Raw genomic sequence first — 19,172 nt, forward strand, 5'->3', positions numbered from 1 at the left:
GCTAGTGTAAATTGCAGTGGATAGGCCCCCAAGACCCAGCGCTCAGCAGAGCGGTGTTCGAGTCTCTGCTCTCACAGACTCCCTGGATGACCTTGAGCAAGTCACTTCACTTCCCTTCTCCTTATCTCTGCTTCCGTGTCTTCTGTAGACTGTACGCTATGCAGAGCAGGGATGGTCACTCCCAGTATGCGTACACATTGCCTAGCACAATGGGGCCCTGAGCTCAGTAACCCTGTAATGATGGCAGGAGTCCATAACCAGCGGTGGGCTTTTCCTTACTGCAGCCCAATGATTAGATCTTTCTGCAGGCTCAGGGCAAGGGGAATATTGGCTTGCTCAGCCAACATTGCAACATGCGTTCTAGCAGGAGCTGCATCTGGAATAAATGACACACAGCACAGAAATACCAAGTCACCCCCAGCACCGTAACTGAAGAGTGAAATCTGAGGAATGCTGGATTCTTTAAAGATTTTTTATTTATTTATTTTTTTTTTAATGCCGTGCCTGGGAAGTTTGCAATTTGTGGTTTTCTTTTGGGCTCACACTGGCGGCCCAGGCACTCATTGCACACATTTGGTATGAGCAACTTCTATAGCTATCTAGGCAGTGGTTGCTGACATGTTTTGTACCACTTTTCAGTCTTATCGGGCGCCTTCAGATCAACCTTTCTGGTGTGGAGCGAGTAGTGAAAGATAAATTATGCAGTCATGTTTGATGAGGCTTAAAAGATGCTACAGTAAATCTTCTTTTATTTATGATCTGCCAAAACAGTTGGCTCAAGGAGACTGGGGACCCCCCCTCCTTTTTAATTAAAAACTTTTTGTGAAAATGGAGAACATATATATTTCGGATCCAGCCCTGAGTTAGGCTGCATTTTTACCATCGGGGTCATTGATAACATTTTTGTTTAATTTATGTTTGTATCTTCAGGTAGCATATTTTGGAGGGGAAAGTAGAGCTTCTTGTTTTGTTTTTGTTTTTAAATCTTCTTTCATAAGAGACTGTTTTAAATTATTAAAACCATCTTTAAAATTCCCCAGTGCATAGCAGCAGATGCCACCGACATTGCGGGCTGAGCTATTACCCTCTCTTTTGATATCTTCTGCTTCAGAGGTTTGTTTGTTTGTTTTTTGACCGTGTTTATTATGGTAGTGCCAACCAAGATCAGGACCCGATGGGGTTAGGTGCTGTACAGACACCGAGTAAGAGATCGTCCCTGCCCCAAAGAGTTCACAATCTAAATAGACAAGGCAGAAGAAGAATGAGGGAGAGACTGATTTATCCCCAGCTCATTGGTGGTGCTATTGAGATACAAATGAGCTGGTCATGGTCACACAAGGAGTCTGGTGTAGCTAGGAACCAAACCCAGGTCTCTTGAGACCAATATACTTCCATAACCACATAGTCACCATTTACCTCTCTGAACAATTAAATTTAGAGAGAAATGGGAAAGGAGATGTAATACAGCATGGGTTTACCAAAGTCAGACCACAACAGACTAACCTGAGATCCTTCATTCAGAAAATAACAGTATTTTTTAAGATAAGGGAAGTGCTTTATATTTAATATATTTAGACTTCAGTAAAGCATTTGACATGGTACCACATGGGAAATCATTAGTTAAATTAGGGAAGATGGGGCTCACTGTAAGATGGGAAGAAGTTGAAGGTTGTGCTGAAAAGTGAATGATCGGACTCAAGGGAGGTTACTGGTGGAGCTCCTCAAGGATCAGTCTTGGGACCAGTCTTACTTAATATGTATATTAATGATGCTGGCACAAATTGTAGGAGTGTGCTAACAACATGTAGTGGTGATACAAAGATGGGAGGCATTGTCAATATAGAGGAGAATCAGAATATTATACAGGAAGATCTAGGTGACATTGAAAACTGGAGTGACCAAAATGAGATGCAATTCAATAGCGCAAAGTACAAGGTCATGCACTTAAGGACTAACCATAAGAATTTTGGTTCCAAGGTGGGGGCTCATCAGTTGGAAGTGCAGAGGGGAAGAGACATGGTTATTTTAGTCAGTAGAAGTTGACTGTGAACCACCAGTGTCATGAGTCTAAAAGGGCAAGTGTGATTCTAGGATGTATTAGGTGAGCTATTTCCAGTAGAGAGAGAGAAGTATTAATGCATTTGTTCAAGGTGTTGGTAAAACCTCATTTGGAATACCATGTACAGTTCTGGTCACCTGTGTTCAAGAAAGATGAGTATAAACTGGAACAGGTGCAGTGAAGAGCTACTAGGATGATCAGGAGACTGGAGACCTGTCTTATGAGAGGAGAATGGAAGAGCTTGGCTAGTTGAGTCTCGGAAAAAGAAGTTTGGGAAGGAGATATGATTGCTTTCTATAAATACATTGGGGAGGATAAATAACCTTAAGTAGCTCTTTGCACTCTCTGGTAAAGAACAATGTTAACACTAGAACAAATGGACGTAAACTGGCCATGAACAAATTCAGACTGGAAACTAGAAGGTTTGTAACCATCCGAGGAGTGAAGTTCTGGAACCGCCTCCCAGTAGGAGTTGTGGGGGAGTGGGTGGGCAAACAAGTTAATTTTGAGAGAGAGCTGGACAAATTTGAGTGCGAGTGTATGATGGGGTTGCGTGTTATGACAGGGACAGGGTTCAACAGCCTTGGGTGTGATGGGGTAGGGGCTGTCTGTGTGGGGAATGGGAGAGCAGGGGAGGACTTTAGTTGATGGACCACACCGGAGCAGTAACCTGAGCTAGGTAAGGGAGGGGAAAGGTCAACACCTTTGCCCGGGAAGGGGGAACAAAAGGAAGGGAGTGGCAGGAGGGAAGCAGTTTGGGCTTGGGGCTGTGTGGGTGGAATTCAGGGTATCCTAGCTAGGATCCAAGCACCCTGAAAGCCCAGAAGGACTCAGTGGAGGGATCCTGACTGTGCCTGCAAGCCCTGCTGTAACCTGTGTTCTTGTTGTCCAATAAGCCTCTGTTTTACTGGCTGGCTGAGTCACTGTGGGTCCCAGGAAGAGGGGTGCAGGGCCGGACTCCCCACACTCCGTGACAACCTTGGAACTTCCAGTTTTTATGTTCTTAACACTCATGCTTCAGGGTTTCAGCTGGCCACTGGCAGGGAGTCAGGAAGGGAGCTGTTTTCTCCCATGTATTCTGGGAGGCTTTTTTAATCTCCTTTCTCTGAAGCATCAGGGATGGCTATGACTGGAGGTAGGATACTGGGCAGAGTGGGCCAGGGCTGTGAGGTGGCACTGATCAGTCTCTCTCTCAGATGCTTGGCTGGCTGGTTCTTGTTTATATGCTCACGGTCTAGCTGATTGCCATATGTAGGGTTGGGAAGGAATTTTCCCCCTGGGTCAGATTGGCTGTGACCATGGTATGTTTTTCTTCTTCTTCCTCTGCAGCGTTTGGGTTCAGGTCACAATCCTTTTTTTGCCAGGATTATCTGGGTGTATTTCCTTTTAATTATTTCCCTGCTGTAGGAGGGTCCTCGGGCACTGGTACACCTTTTTCCATCTGACTCTTTGCCTGTGGCACATAATAGTCATGTCCTGTGGGCTGTGATACTTTTGGTATCATTCTGGTTGTTGGGCTTAGTGTGCTGGCATTGGTGGCCAGTGATATACAGGATGTCAGATGATCTCGTGGTCTTTTTTGGCCTTAGACTCAGTGACTCTATATGACTCCCTAGGTCAGTTCATATGCATCCTGCAGCTGTGCTTTCTGGATAACTCTATTAATAATAAAGAGCATAAGCCTTCTCTCCAAGCCTGGCTCTTCCTTGGTTTCTCTGGAGGACCTCCCTAGCTCTCTCTGGCCAGAGGGCTACACCCTTCTCTTTATTCCAGGTGAATGCTTCTGCCACAATGGGTCAGCAACATTCACTCATGGGACTGATGCAGTGTCCTAACAGGGGACAGCCAAGAGAAAAGTTTGGCCTCTTTATACAAGCTTGTCAATTTCACCATCCAGTTATATTTCACTTCCTGTCCTGTCACATGCATGTCCTTGTCTAACCTTTTTCTGTTATATTCTGACCCCAAATACTGTTGTCTCCTGACCTCACTTAAGCCCAGTCCTACAAAGACTTATACGCACGCTTAACTTGACACATGCCAATAATCCAGTTTAAAGTACATGTGTTTGTGTGTTGGGGTGGGTAGGACAGGGTTGCGTTAGAATTTCCTCTCCAGTTTTGGCTGTGGAAGTAGAAGTGGCCTGTTCGTGGCAGTGTGGCTCAACTGTAGCCCAGGATTTTGGAAGTCTGCCTCTTGCAAGATCAACTTTTGAGAGACTTCTGCCAGGTAGGGTTGAAATCTGACTTTGGATATTGATTTGGCTTTAAGTATTCTCAGAACAGAGCCTGTCCCTTTGTCTGTCAAATCAAATCAAATCTTGAGCTGTAGCCTAAACTTAATCAAGATCCACACACCCCTTATTTATTTCGTATCATTTCTTAGTGCCCCATGTGAGCGCTGTGCTGTATGATATGTGAATGGTGCCCGAGAAATAACAGGATCCCTGCCCCAGAGAAGCTTTAATCTCAAGGGTATGATACTGTGCTGTACCATCGTGCAGTGCAAAGGCAGAGCAGTGTTTGGTCCGCATTGCTGTATGCGTCACGGAGCTGGTGGATTTTTCATATGTGGTTTTGGAGGAGGAGAGGGAGAAGCAAGTGCTGTATTCAGTAACGGTATCATTCCTTTTGTTCACTATTCTGTCACTCTCTGCTAATGCATCAATGCTTGCACTTTGCTCAGCTGGGCACCCTGTGACTCGCACCCCCAGTGGAAGCGCCTGATGCCTCTCAGATGAGGTTTTTTCCCATTTTGAAATTATGTCACAATGAAATTCCCATGTGTTGGTTCCTTCCTTATGCTACTAAAACCACCCTAGATTATTACAACTGAAAGAGGTTTTAGAAATGGAATTTACTTTGCTCCATTTGTGCAGCCTGTTCACTTTATTGTGGTCTGCACTCAGCGAAACTGGGGTGCTCTGTGTCACTTTCTGTCTTATAATTACTGTTACATTGTAAGACTCAGACCCTCGCAAGATGCTATGGTGTTTAGGTTTCCTGCGTGGCAGGGGATTGTTTATTTAAACAAAAAAACTGATTTACCTGAACTGTGTCTTTTTAAGAAAAAGAAAAGCTTTCCGTTTGTGTTAGGTTTTGTAAAACTGTGTGTGTGTGTGTGTGTGTGTGTGTAATACATACCTAAAATATTTTGGGAGGTAGCCTGGTCTAATGACTGAGCCACTCACCTGGGAACAGGATATCTGCATTTTAGCCACCTGTGCTGTTGATTGACTGATGGCATGATCTTAAGTGTGTTGCGTTCTATTCTTCAACTTCTTGAGCTTTGAAATGTGGATAATGGCGTAGGTGCTGGAAGGAGGAGTGCTGGGGGTGCTGCCACACCTCCTGGCTTGAAGTGGTTTCCATTCCGTAGAGGGTTTACAGTTTGGTTCAATGGCTCTCACCACCCCCGCTATACAAGTTGTTCCAGCAGCCCTGGATAATGGTACTTCTCCACCTTGGCAAAGTGCTTCGAGATCTGCAGATAAAAATCCCTCTGTGCTTGGTATTGCTATTTAATGTCACAGGAAAGTCCCAATCATGGATAAAAAAAATAATTATCAGCGCTAAAGTCACAATGGAGACAACTTAATTTGTTTGAATAGACGTTTCAGCTGGAGCTCAGTTTGCCCCCCCCCATTGTTTTTAAGGTATATTGTCTAGAAAATACTTGACTTGCAGGACTGAAAGTTACCCTATTCCTTAGGGAAGAAATGTCCAGTGGATGAACTAGATGTCCCACCTCTAGCATCCATGAAACAATATAAGAGTTATTGGCCTGGGAATAGAGGACCGCTCACTGTGGTAGCTGAGGAGAATTGTCCCCAATTAAATGTTTTAAAATCTGTACGAGGGGACTGATGTTAACATAAATGCAATACAAGTTTTAGCTGGAGTAGCAGTGTTGAACTGTACATTTAGAAATTGCCTTCCAGTGATGTTTGGAAAATCTGGCAAGGGGCAGAGGGCTAGCAGGAAAGGGGCTGGGCTGCTGGGCTAGATTGGAATGGAAGATCTGGGCTGGGAGCCCAACACAGCTGGTTTGAAACACGTGAAACCGTTTAGCGTGAGTCACCGTGTCAGAGCATTGTGCTCAGTAACAACCAGGGGGGTTATTTTTTTTTAATGGTTTTTAGTGTTGGTGAAAGGTGCCAGGCTGATTTGCCTTCCTCCTTACCCCGGTTGCAAATTTACTCTTAAGTCTTATGTGGCGGGGACTATGTTTAACAGAGCTCTGGATTGTCCTTTATCGCTGGTCAATAACGCTTAGCTGTGATAGTGTTTCTCCTCCACTGATCTCCAAGAAAGGTCTGTAGTATTATTCCCATTTTGCAGCTGGGGGAACGGGCACAAAGAGAGAAGCAACATGCTCAGTGTCACACAGCAAGCCCGTGTCAGATGCACCTAGACCTCCTATACTATCCTTTGGACCACTCCTCTCCAGAGCCTTTGCATGAAATCCCAGACCCAGGCAAGGTTGCCTTGTCTGCATGGCAATTGGAGATGTGATTGCAGCGTGGGTAGGCATACCCATGCTATCTTTAATCTAGCTAGCATGACCAAAAATCACAGTGAAGATGTGGCAGGTTGGCCTTCAGTTCAGGTAGTACTAGCCGGCTGGGGACTGTAGGTAAGTTAGCTTGTGCTGAAGCTCATGCTGCTGCATTTCCACTTTGGGTTTTTAGCTGTGTGGCCAGTTCAAAGCTAGCGTGGGTGTGTCTACCTGTGCAGCAGTCACTTCCGGTTGCAGTATAGATCTACCCACTGTCCCCTAAATAACCTCATTGCTCCCATTATAGGTTTTCCCATCAATTTCTCCTCCTAGCCTCTTTTATACTCTGTGACCTGGCTAGGAGCAGTGTTTGATCTTCCTCAGAGTGGTCTGATTTTTACACATTGAAATGTTAAGCTTAGGTTAACGCCCCGTTACATGCCTTTAATTAGATTCACTCCGTTTCAGAGTTTCTGTTTTGATTTAAATATTTTTTTAACAAGCCACTGAAGCGACCAAAATGATCCACTGTAATCTTGGTCATTCATGTGTGCCCTGCGGAGATCCTCAACCATCTCTCGTGATAACACGAGCAGTTACTAGCCACGCTGCCTCCTTAATGCAGGAAATTGGGAGACAGGACTCGGGGGTTCTGCTCCCTGGCCTTGCCTTGTTACCTATCCTCAGAAGCGAGTGGTATAAAACCTGAAAGGAACGAGTTTCTCTGAGTTTGGAGAAAGCGTCGCCTCGTTTCGTGGGTGCTAATAGTTTTCAGTGGGTAGGCTGATCTGCGCTACAGACCTGTGTCGGTGTAACTACATCGCTCAAGGGTGTGAAAAATCCACAACCCTAAGCATCATCTTTATTCTGACCTCTTCTTTGCCCCTCCCCCCCATGTAGACAGCATTATGGCGATGGGAGAACTTCTCCTGTTGTCATAGCCACCGCCTCTCAGGGAGGTGGATTGACTATGCCAATGGGAGAGCTTTCTCCCATCAGCATAGGGGCCTTTTCTCTTAAGGCTGTGTGTGCCACTGCAGTGCTTTAATGAAGATTATCTATGTCAATGGGAGAGAGATCTCCTGTTGGCCCATTAATCCACCTCCTTGAGAGGCGGTAGCTATGTCAACAGGGGAAATTCTCCTTTTGATGTAACGCTGTCTACATGGGGGTTAAAGTCGGTATAACTTGCTCAGGGCTGTGGATATTTCACTCTGAGATCCTGACTGTGCTTAAAAGAAGCAGCTTTCCTGAATGCCCAGTGCATAAGGTCTGTCCTTGAATTTTTTTTTTTTTTTACAGAACGTCTAAGAATGGGTCTAATCAGATATGTTCGCAGGGTGGTCTCGTCATTAACCCCGGGCTGGGGGAAACAGAGTCTAGAGGCAAGTTGTTAATGTGCTTTATGCCTGGGTGATGGCCTCTAGTGGCTGACCCCACAAAGAGGAAAACAGACCTACTATTTTTGTCAGACGAGGGGAGCTCGTCTTTAGCTCCAGGGGTTGAGGCCTCTGCTTTGGAAGCTGTAGGAAAAGGGTTTTAGTACCAACTTTCTGCTGTTGTGTGTCATTTGTATAGTAATTGTGTTGTGTGCCAGTGTGTGTTCATGACTCATTTATGCAAGTATTGGCTCGTACAGGAGCCTGTATGGAAATGCAAAATATTGTCATTCTTTAATTGCTCAAAAAATGGTGCATAGGTTCCGTTCTGGCTCTACTGCATTGAGTGGAAAGATCCCTAGGCTGGGGAGTCATTTGCATGAGCTTTCCACAGAGAGGCACCTGCGGATCTGCCTCTAAAAGCTTCCGCAGCTCAACCCCGTTCCCTGCTTGGTAACTCAGCGGGGTGCAGCTGAGATCTAAGGTTTTCCAGCATTACAAAAGGCTGTGGATCTTTTGTGTTGAGCAGGGTCCTTCTGATGCTGCACTGCAGCATGGTGTTTATCCTGCTTGGCAAAAAGATTCTATCCCTTCTAGTCTATTTTCAGAATAAACATTGTGTCCCGGCCAGATCCCATCGGCTAATTTTGTGGGTGGCATTATTTTTGTGAATCTTTTTTCTTTTCAAGGAGGGATGGTTAAACAAACGTGTTTTTGTGTTGAGGCCCCAGCTATCAAAACTGTACTTTTAATTCTCATTAAGAATTCCAACGGAAATGTTAATCAGCTTTGAAAGGGACCTATTTTTAGAGCAGCTGTGTAGAATTCTGTTCGGAGTACTCCCAACCCATCATGTGATCAGTGGGGTGAGATTTTTAAAGAGACTCGGAAAGGTTGGCTGCAGCAGCCGTTTGCTACTGGTTTGCCGTGTGCACTCTGAAATACGTTCTGTCCTTATAGGGACTGACGCTTTCTTTGAACTTTAGAGTGGACCCCCACAACAATGACAGAATCTATCTGTTGGTGCTATGCCCTGTCAGGGAAGATCACGGCAGCCTTGCTCTCTTGCAGTGTTTATAGTCTACATGGGGTCTTAATCCTTGCAGATTGGTCCAACAAGACTGATGTTACCAGGTAATCTGGGTATTCTGGAGAAACTTTCTGGGCAGATTTAAAGGGGTAATGGCCGATCCTTGGCAGGTGTAAATCAGCAGAGCTCAGCTGACTTCAGTGGAATGCCTGACTTCAGTGGAGCAACTCCTATTTCCACAGCTGAGAATCTGGCCCCTAGTTCCATGTTAATGTATTTAGCGAAGCAGATTACAGCACAGTTAGGAGGCTTCAAAGCTGCTTGGGGCAAGCTGTAGACTCAAGGGCTGCCAAAACATCTAGTGGGTTAATATAAATAAGTTCCAGGCTGGTTTACTTGTCACAGATTAGCAGACGGTGCTGTTAATTTAAACAGCTGTTTATTTTGGGAGTGGGGGGGGAGAGAACCTGCTGCTTCATAAGTGGAATCAAAGTGGGCACCTGTGAGAAGCTGCGGCTTGAACTTCTGTTGCTAAAATCTGCGCTTCAATGAGCCTGTCTCCAGTTCTGTCATCTTACTGACTCTGAGACAAATTGGCTTTGAATTTAGGACAAATTACCCTGCTGCTTTGCCCTTCTCTCCAAGGAGCTTCTAGCATTTAATGGCTGAGGCCTGTGAAGTCGGGCAGCCATGAGGCTGGGAAGAGATTTGCCCAAGGTCCCACGTTGGAAGGCTTGAGTCATCTTGTGCAAGGCCTGTGGCCACCTGTGGCTAAGGATGCATTCACCCCTGGGTGAGTACAGACAGTGTTCCCGTCGTTGCTGTCGAGGGGAGGCAGCTTGAATTCACAGTCAGGGCTCAGCAGCGGTCATTGCCTAGCCCTGGTGGAACCTGAGTCCATGCACCTGCCCACCAGAGCCAGAGGAGGTGGGGGGCTGCTTGAAGCCCTACCACTGCCAGTGGAAAGTAGAACCTGAAGTCTGTGTCGGAGCTGGACACAGAGCCTGGCTCTCCTGCTCCTGGGGCTGTGCCGCACCACCTGGCCATGCCTCCTTGGCCTCAGATTGTGCTGCAAGTCGGAGAAGAGAGGGTGGGCACAAGGAGGGTATAGGAACCTAGATGGGCAGGGAAGGGGAGGACCGGGACTGGTGCGAGGGAAGGAGGGTAGTTTCTGCTACCAGGACTGATGGCTCCATGTATGAATTGGATTTTAAATCTTCTCTCAGTGGAATGCTGGGAAGAACATGGCCCTTAGAGAAGGCACCCTGGAGAAAGTGCCTGCTTGCTCCAAGTTTTCCATAGCAGAAGCGCTTGGGGGTTCCAGGGTTCTGGGTTCTGTTCCTGGCTCAGCCGGCGAGTCCCTGCCCCTCTCTGCGCTTCGCTTGACCTACCTGGCAGGTGGGTAGAGAGGTTTAAAAGTTCACCTCTGCTGACAGGTGGCAGGACAGGGCAAAATTATTGTGAATCTAAAATACTCGCATAAGTGTCTCTCTCCGGCTCAGAGGCGTGCCCTGCCCCTGCACAGAAAGGGTTGGATGCGCTGCTGCGACACGCTCAGGCCACCTCCAGGAGATGATCCCAGGTTCCAGGAACCCAGTTGTTTTTTTTTACTGATTGCTGTTTTAGTGATGACTGTGTGCAATACACACACGGATGGACAGTCCCTAGGCCAGAGAGTTCCCGGCTTGAGGGACACATAGAAGACCTGGAATGAAGAGGAATAGCAGGATCCCAGTCCAGCAATTGCTTGCTCTTAGCAGGAATAAGCACCTACCTGGCTTCTATCCGGCTGCAGGGTGTGGCTTAGGTGGCAAATACTCATTCCAGAGTCAGGACTGAGAACCTACTTTTCCAGCTGCCTAGTGGCCCTGGCTTGATGGCTTTCATTATCATAGGGCAGGCTGCGGTGGTGGAGTGGATCCTACTCTCTTCTCTTCTCTCCCCCCCCCCCACCCCATTGTGCAGCTGTCCCTCTCCCCCTCCACCCCCCAGTCTGACTTAAGGAGTCCTGTCCCAGCTGCTTGGCAGGAGTCCTTTGGCAGATGAGAAGCTGCCTCGCCTCTCTGCTCCTCGCTGTGCCAGCCTCAACCGGGCTCGTCACTCAGGGCCTGATCCTGCAAGTCCCAAGATGCTGAGTTGCTGTTGCGTGTTAGCAAGAGCAGCCTCTAAATCTCCCTAGGTGCTGACGCTGACACGTCTCCTTCTCCCAAGCCCTGCATCTCCGCTCTTGTGTAGCCAAGTCAGGGGCGGGCCTTTGACTGACCTGTGCTTTCAAAGAGGTCCCCAAATTGAATAAAAGAGCCCATGTGCTTCATTCTTCTTCCCTCCCTAAGCCCACTGCCACCACCTCCTGGGAACCGAGAGCTGCCTCTTCCGCATAAGGAATGATTTATGAAATTAGTGGTGGCTGCAGTATTTGATATTCTTGGCACTGTTTGCTGCTACCCAGAGCGAGCTGGGAATTACAGGCTGTCATTCTCCTGCCTCAGAGCCTGGGGCTGTATTCAATAGTTCAAGCTGCAGCAGAGCTGGCAGCCCTGCCCCAGCAGATCCTGTGCTGAAGTGCATTGTTTTGGAAGTGGTAGCTGTGATGTCTGTTTTCCAGCAAGCCTACGGCTGAACTGTTCTGTGCTGAGTAGCAGGGAAATCACGTATTCCATGGCTAGCAGGGTCTGTTTAAAGACCACCGAGGCCTTTGGAAAAAGTAGCGGTTGGGGGGCGTTGATGAACAACATAACCCGCTGCCTCCTAACATGTGACCCTTACCACACCCCTGAGCTTGGTGGGTGGCCCCAAAAGGTCAAACACTTGAGCTGTAGTACTGTAAACCCAAAGAGGCGTAAATTTACTTGTGTGAGCAGCTTTGCTGACTTCTCTGGCTCTGCTCACATGGATAGAGTAAACTAGTGCATAAGGATGTGCAGGACTGGGATATAATTCTCAGTAAATGACATTTCCGTACCAAAAATTGCCATTCTAGTTTAAGATGTAGCCGCCAGCATAAAATTATTGCAGCTTCTGAAGTCCTGATCCTGCAGCTGGATCCATGAAGAGGATTCAGCAGTACACTGAAGCATGTGCTTAAATCCGATTGAATGGGACTAAAGCCATGTGCATAAGGTTAAACATATGCTTAAATGCTTTGCTGAATTTGGGTTGAGGTCATGGCGGCTCTGTGCCAGCTAGGATGACCAGACAGCAAATGTGAAAAATCAAGACGGGGTGCAGGGGATGGGAGTAATAGGAGCCTATATATGAAAAAGACCCAGAAATTGGGACTGTCCCTATAAAATTGGGACATCTGGTCACCCTAGTGCCAGCTGTAGGGTCTGCCCATGTGGCTCTGATGGCAAGTTTGGGTAGTGGGTTCCTATTCTTGTACAGATTAAATGGATACTGTCAGATACTGTCAGATCAAAACTTGGCCCAAATTGTACGGTTTTATTTTAAACAAACTTGACTAATAGAAATTTTCGGACTGAAAACTCTGAACATCCAGGCCTCGATTCACCAAAGCATTTAAGCCCTTTCAAAAACTTAAGCACTCATGGCACAAGATCTCAGTATCTTAAAAACAGAGTGGATTGATTTTTAAATCACCAATTTTAATCACAATTTAAATCAGTAAGCAGGAAACTTGATTTAAATAATTGATTTTAATCTTGTTTTGCATTTGTAATTTTTAGTTTATATGACTATAGAAACGTTGATTCTCATTGGTTGGTAATTATTAAAACAACTTGATTTGCAACTAAATAGAGCCTTCTACACTAAATTTGGTACTTTTTGCTAACCAGGAGGATACATTATATCTCCACACATTTATTTAAGGAATTCTATAGTTTAACTTACATTTATCAGATTCTTAATGTTTACTTTTTTTATAATGGTAAGGAATGATGAATGACTCCTTTTTTATTTACTAGATTTTGGGTTTTTGGTTTTTTTTTGCACTCCAGATTAGTATCAAGCTGCATTGGGATACGAATTAAATTCAATTAAAAATGCACAAGAACAGAACTTTAAATTTTTTTAAAATAAAACTCCCTTGAATATGCTGGATAAATAGGGGAATAAAGTAAGCTTGATAAAACATGTTTTATATTTCAAACAAATTTTATTAAACAAAGGAAGTATGATCAGTAGTTAGTGAATTGATGTTTCTGGACATCATGTCTTTTCAAGATTTTAGAATTAGTAGATCTCATCCTCACACCTAGTTTTTATTTGTAGCTTAGATGAAGAAAACAAGCTTTCCTGCCTTTTCAGCTCCCAATCAGTTTTCTGAACTGTGACTGAATAGTCATTGAACTGAATTAGATGAATAAACTGACAGGAAGAAAATATTCTCTTTGCATCTGCAGAAGAGGCTACTGTTGCCAAAAACTGGTATAGCACTTCAACAAACTCTGGTTCCAGGTGCTTAGCCAGTGACTTCCATCTGTGCAGTGGTCTGATTTTCTTTAAAACTTTGGCAGCAAACATGTACTGCTTGGATGTTACTTTTGAATTTTAATTTAAAATATTTTCATAGGTTATAGTAAGTTTGGGCCTTGATATAGGTTGTCATTTCAAATTTAATTTTAAATAGGCTTATTTTTTAAAAAAAGTATTCAATTTAAATAAAAATCTGAAAAATCAAGTTTTATCCACCCTGCTTAACGCCTCCCTCCCGCCAAACAATTTATTCTTTAAAACTTCTCTTCCGCTTGTCTTTACAAGAACCCCTAGAATTGCCTGCTTTGCCTTGTTGTTTGAGAGCGGTTTCTGACAGATTGCAGCTTTTGAGACAGGGATTGGAGAGTGGTGGGAAAGGTGATGGGGTTTCAGAGCTCGCACTTCCCTAATCTTAATCTTATTTTATTTAAGTGAGAACTCTCTCTAGCCTAAAGCAACAGTCATAAAAACCTAGCTGAATGTGCCCTGTTAAAAGATGACATCTGTAACTGTTTTTAGTAGAGCTGGAAGCTGGCTCACTGGGGATTTGTTGCGAACACACAGCTTCAAGGCAATTGCTAATTACTCCCAGTAGTCTGGAACCACTTGTTGATTTAGACACTGCTGTATTCATCTGGATGACTCTAGAGGTATTGACTAGTGTAGTCAACCGTCTCTTCCATCACTGTGGAGTCCAGGCCAGGATTTAGGGAGGCTGTGTGCAGTGCTGTTCAGCAGTACAAGCTATTTTATTTAGCGTGGGAGCTAGGGAGAACCACAGGGTCAATCTGTGTGTGCAGCAGCCTCGATATAGACCTTGTTGCTTGTGAACCCAGACCAATCTCTTCTCTGCCAAGGGGGAGAGTGCATTGATTACAGGCACTATGGTATTCCTGTGCCTGCCCCAAAGGACTTAACTTAGACAAAGGCAACGTTGTTACCCGTTTCCAGACTGAGAGAGCCAGGGAGCCTGACATGCATATGGCCTCACAGTCTGTGGGAGAGTTGGGAGTTGACCCCAGATCTCTTGAGCCCCCTTCACCGCAAGGCCATCCTTCCTCGATGAGGATTGGGCACATGCTTCTTGAGTTAACTTGGGCAGTCTGTTGGCTCTGGGCAGAAGGCATGAAGAATGTGATGATTTAACATGGCTTTGATCCCGAACCTTGTTTCTGGCTGAGTTTTGCTTTGAATCTGAGGGCTTGTTTGAACTCGGCACTCAAGGGGTGAGAAGCCTCGAATGGAAAACGTAAGGGGTAAAAATGTGGAACAAAGCCCTTTGAAAGAAAACCCTGGAACTCAGCCCATTTTGGAGGGGTGCATGTCTGTTTTCTTCCTAATAGTGTCACTTGAATGTCTGGTTGGTATTTACTTATTTACAAATAAATCAGTCCAGTGGGTTGCCCTGAAGATTGTAAGCAATCTTCTCCCACTGCCCTGTGTTGCTGGGGGGTTGGAACTCTAGAACAAACAAACGGCTGTTGATTTTTGTTTCCAGTGTGACTCTGTTTAGAATGGTTGCTGGTTGTGAATGCATTTGATGGCAATCCCGTGTCCTCTCTCTGTGCACACTGCTCATGCTGCATCAATGGGAGCTGCATACGTGGATTGAGGCTGTGTTACGGGGGTCTGTGTGTGTGGTCAGTACTCAAATTGGGAGACCTCTAAGGAGAGCTCAGGAGTGAAATAGTAACAGTACTGACCCCAGTGGGTGATTCATTTTTTTCTCTCTTGTCTTAGCATGTGAACCAGTGCCCCTGCATGGGGTTAGAGGTTAGCCTGCACTGCTGTCTTCAAAGATTCCACAGGCAATTTTTGTAGGAGCAGAGGCCTTAATCCAGGTGTTGTCATGTTCAAATACTAACTTGGGTAATTACATTTTGTCTCCTTAAGGGCCTGATCCAAAGGGTATCTTTTCATTGACTTAAAGGGTTTGGATTGGGTCCTAAATCATCCTGCCAGTTGCCCCATAGCTGTTTTGATTGGGATACAGAATTCTTCTCACTTTCTTCCCCAAAGTACCATGAAGTGTTCCTGCATGCTGTTAAACAGCTGCTGTGCCACATGCCAGAGGTGGCTGGAATCATTCCTGTTTGTAAAGGATGTTGGGATGACAGTTGCTATACTGTCTCCTGGTGCTTTGAAATGCCCGTGCTCTTGCAGAGTGATTCTAGTCCATGTGACTAGATCTTATAGGGCCAAATGCATAGCTAGTGCACCTCCACGAACTGCAAAGAGATTGTAGTGGGGGGAATTTGGCCTGCTGTTGGTCTAATGAATTATAACTGTTCTAGATAGGCCAGAATCAAAAATCCAAAGTCACGTTCTGTGCTCTGAACCTTGGGGTGTTGGAAATTCCAACCCTGCCGTGGATTTGAAGTTTGCCGCTTGGGCCCCTCTCTGATTATTACTTTGGGTCCCTCTCTGTTGGGTGTGTATCTGGAGAGTGAGGTGGGGGGTGGGGAATAGGTGTGCATCTGGTTTTTGGGGGATTTTTTTTCATGGCCAATTTCCATACATTATGACCTGCAGTCACATGATTCCTGACAATTGTGGTTCTGATGCATGATTGCAGCATGTCCAAACTGTGCAAAGATGAACAGGGTGCAGGAGCTTTGTCCGAGTAGCTGGGCTGCGTACTGCAAGGGTGCATGTGGGCGGATGGAGGAGGAACAGCAGCCCTACCGCATCCTCTCTGTGAGGTGAATCCCTGTAGCAATAGATCCTTTGGGCCTTGCTCCAGTTCCCTTAGCCCTGGCACAACCCCTCTCTCCACTGGTACATTGAAACCGCACAGGTTTGGGTGCCAGGGATCCTCTGCCCTGGTATAACATTGCCCCATCTCCTTCTGTTCATTCAAATCCTTTCTTCAAACACAATACTCCTTTCCTTGGTAGCCGATCACGGAGCAGAAATGGAGCAGGGAGCGAGCCAGTGAGGGTGGGGAACTGACTGTTACTGGGGCAGAGCGAAGGTGGCTGCAGGTGAAGATGAGGGCCAGCGAGGCAGGACAAAACTGGGATAAAGGCCCAAGGAAGTGGGGAGATCCTAACTGACATCAGGAGTGGAAATGGAGCTGGGCAGCTGGAGCTTAGATAGATAGGCTGAAGGAGAGAGGGAGGGAGATATCACAGCGGTCCAGGCATGTGGTCTCCAGACGGAAGAGGCATTCGTTCAAGCAGGCATGACCCTTGCAGCTGTTCTGAGCCTGCCTTCCCACTAGCAAAGCGTACCTTTTGTGGAGCGGATCGCTGGGTGGGAGGATGAGTGTCGGAGGCTCTAGGAAGACAGACAAATAGATGAGTGTCAAATTAACATCTGTTAATGTCCAAGGTTTGCTGCTGTTTTATTACACAGCTATAAAGCAGCAATCAAACGAGATAGAAATAAACGTTCTGTGAAAGCGAGCTGGATTGCTCCTTTTAGAGGAAGCTTTTGCGGGAGGCGGGTGTTTTTAAGAAAGCAAACTAGAGGCTGCCCCATGGAAAATGAAATTGACACGCTTCATCTTTTGGTAGCAAACATGCGCCTCCTTCCTACGTAGCTGGCATGGTTTATGGCGGTGCCGTTCTTCCTTTGGGAGTTGAGACGCTTGAATTGGACCGCCTGAAAATAAATGAAATATTGACCCCTTCAGATCTGGGATCTTGCCTTTGTTCTTGTGCCAGCCTGTGCTGCTAACAGAATGAGGAGCTGAAGGGTGATATCACTCCCACTGCACTGCCCTGTGGTTCTGGCTGCTGTCCGCAGTAGCCTGCGAGATGGGGCAATGCTCCATTCTGCTCCCTGGCATTTTCGGAGCTGAGCTGCATGCAGCTGATGACAGTAACTCCTCATTTGTCTCCTTCTGAATATCACACAGCTTTGGCATCACACTTCTGCAAGGGAAAAGAACTCCAAGCTACAGCTGCACCTTGGTGCTCATCCATACCCACCTTGGGGCAGGCTGCACCTTTGTGAACACTTCAGAAAGGGGAGTGGGACAGGGGGAAAGCCAGAGAACTTTATTAGCGGCAAGAGAAAAATGAATGATCCAAGAGTGGAGCGAAGGGTGCTGGAATTAAGGGGAAGGGATGGCCTTGGAGCAAAGGGGCTGGACTGTGGTGCTGCAGAAGATCTGAGTTTAAAGCCCAGCTCTGCTTCAGACTTACCCATGTGACCTCAGGGGAGTCCCTTAAGATTAGTCTATTATCCCCATTTCATAGACTAGGATTAAGAATTTCCTCTGGATTGTCCATCCAAATTGTGAGGCGTTCAGTGTGAACAGTCTGTGTGCGAGCAGCACCTAGCGCAACAGAGCCCTGACCTGGGTTAGCGCCTAGAGCAGGGGTCGGCAACCTTTCAGAAGTGCTGTGCCGAGTCTTCATTTATTCACTCTAATTTAAGGTTTCGCGTGTCAGTAATACACTTGAAAGTTTTTAGAAGGTCTCTTTCTACAAGTCTATAATATGTAACTAAACTACTGTTGTATGTAAAAGTAAATAAGATTTTTAAAATGTTTAAGGAGCTTCATTTAAAATGCAATTAAAATGCAGAGCCCCCTGGAACGATGGCCAGGACCCAGGCAGTGTGAGTGCCACTGAAAATCAGCTCGCATGCCGCCTTTGGCACATGTGCCATAGGTTGTCTACCCCTGGCCTAGAGGCTGTACTGGAATGGCAAGGCAGGAGTGAGACTCCAGAGTTGAGAAAATGATTGATTGGCGTTCCCTGTGGCAGAAGGACAACCACTGCTGATCACGCTCCACCTCCTGTTTTCAGATGATTTGAAGAACTGGGTTATAAAGCAAGAGAAATGTGACCCATCACATGGTGCATTGCTTTCCTTTATCATTAGCTGTAACAGCTGTACCCCTCACATCCTTCCTCCACCTGCTTCCTTTCTGTTTTCCCTCTGCACTTTCTCCTACGCTCTGGAGGGGGCTTGACTGATATGGTGCTGGATACTTACTGATGTTAAAATCATTAGGATCCCACCACCTCTGGGCCTGATTCTGCAGCTTCTGCCTGCACAGAGTTCCCGTCTTAAGTCCTTCCAGAGACCTGGGATCTGTTGGTCTCGGCTGTGTCTGTCTATTGTGTCTTTTTTTTCACACGCTTTCTGGTTTTTGTGTATAACTTGGGCAGATCAAGAAAGGTGAAAAAAACAAATTGTCCGTTTCTGTCTTCGATTGTCGGAACAGCTGCAGGGTGCAGCAAGGGGGTAGTACAGGCGCCGTACGGAGACTTGAGACTGGAGTAGCTTTCACTTCCAGGTTGTAGCGTAGTTGGTCCTGCCATGAGGGCAGGGGACTGGACTCGATGACCTCTCGAGGTCCCTTCCAGTCCTAGAGTCTATGAGTAAGTAGTAGCTGGAAGTTGATACGCTGTTATCAGCTTGGTGGCCTATGCGAAATGAGTCTGGTGTTCTCGGAGCCTGATCCATAGCACTTTGAAGTCAGTGAAAAGACTTCAGTGGGCTTTGAATCTAACTCTTTTTATACAGAATTTTGCTTGGTGCTTCTGATTCTCAAAAACCCAACGAAAACTAAACTGTGCATCTAGCCCTTTGCAGACTTACTGAGATACGTTTATAACTGGCAGCAGTCACATCTTGATGCTCATGTTGGCCCTTTTCCCAGATTCAAGTCACCTAAGATGAAAAGTCCCCAGCTTAAATATCATTTACTGAGACTTCACCTCTGAACATTCTGGACTCCATAGCCAGAGAGGAGTTGACAGCTTGCCCACCAGACCCATTCACTGACCTGGCCAGCATTTTTTGTCCAGTA

At 46.1% G+C, this 19,172-nt stretch overlaps 1 protein-coding gene across 8 annotated transcripts in view; it reads left to right on the plus strand.

The window, feature by feature from the left end:
- The window catches only part of DVL1 (dishevelled segment polarity protein 1), a 178,746-nt gene that overhangs the window by 53,267 nt on the left and 106,307 nt on the right, over positions 1 to 19,172 (plus strand). The gene's annotated exons all lie outside the window — the stretch shown is intronic.

Source organism: Gopherus flavomarginatus, chromosome 21, assembly GCF_025201925.1.
Source record: "Gopherus flavomarginatus isolate rGopFla2 chromosome 21, rGopFla2.mat.asm, whole genome shotgun sequence".
In the NCBI taxonomy this organism is placed as follows: domain Eukaryota; kingdom Metazoa; phylum Chordata; order Testudines; family Testudinidae; genus Gopherus; species Gopherus flavomarginatus.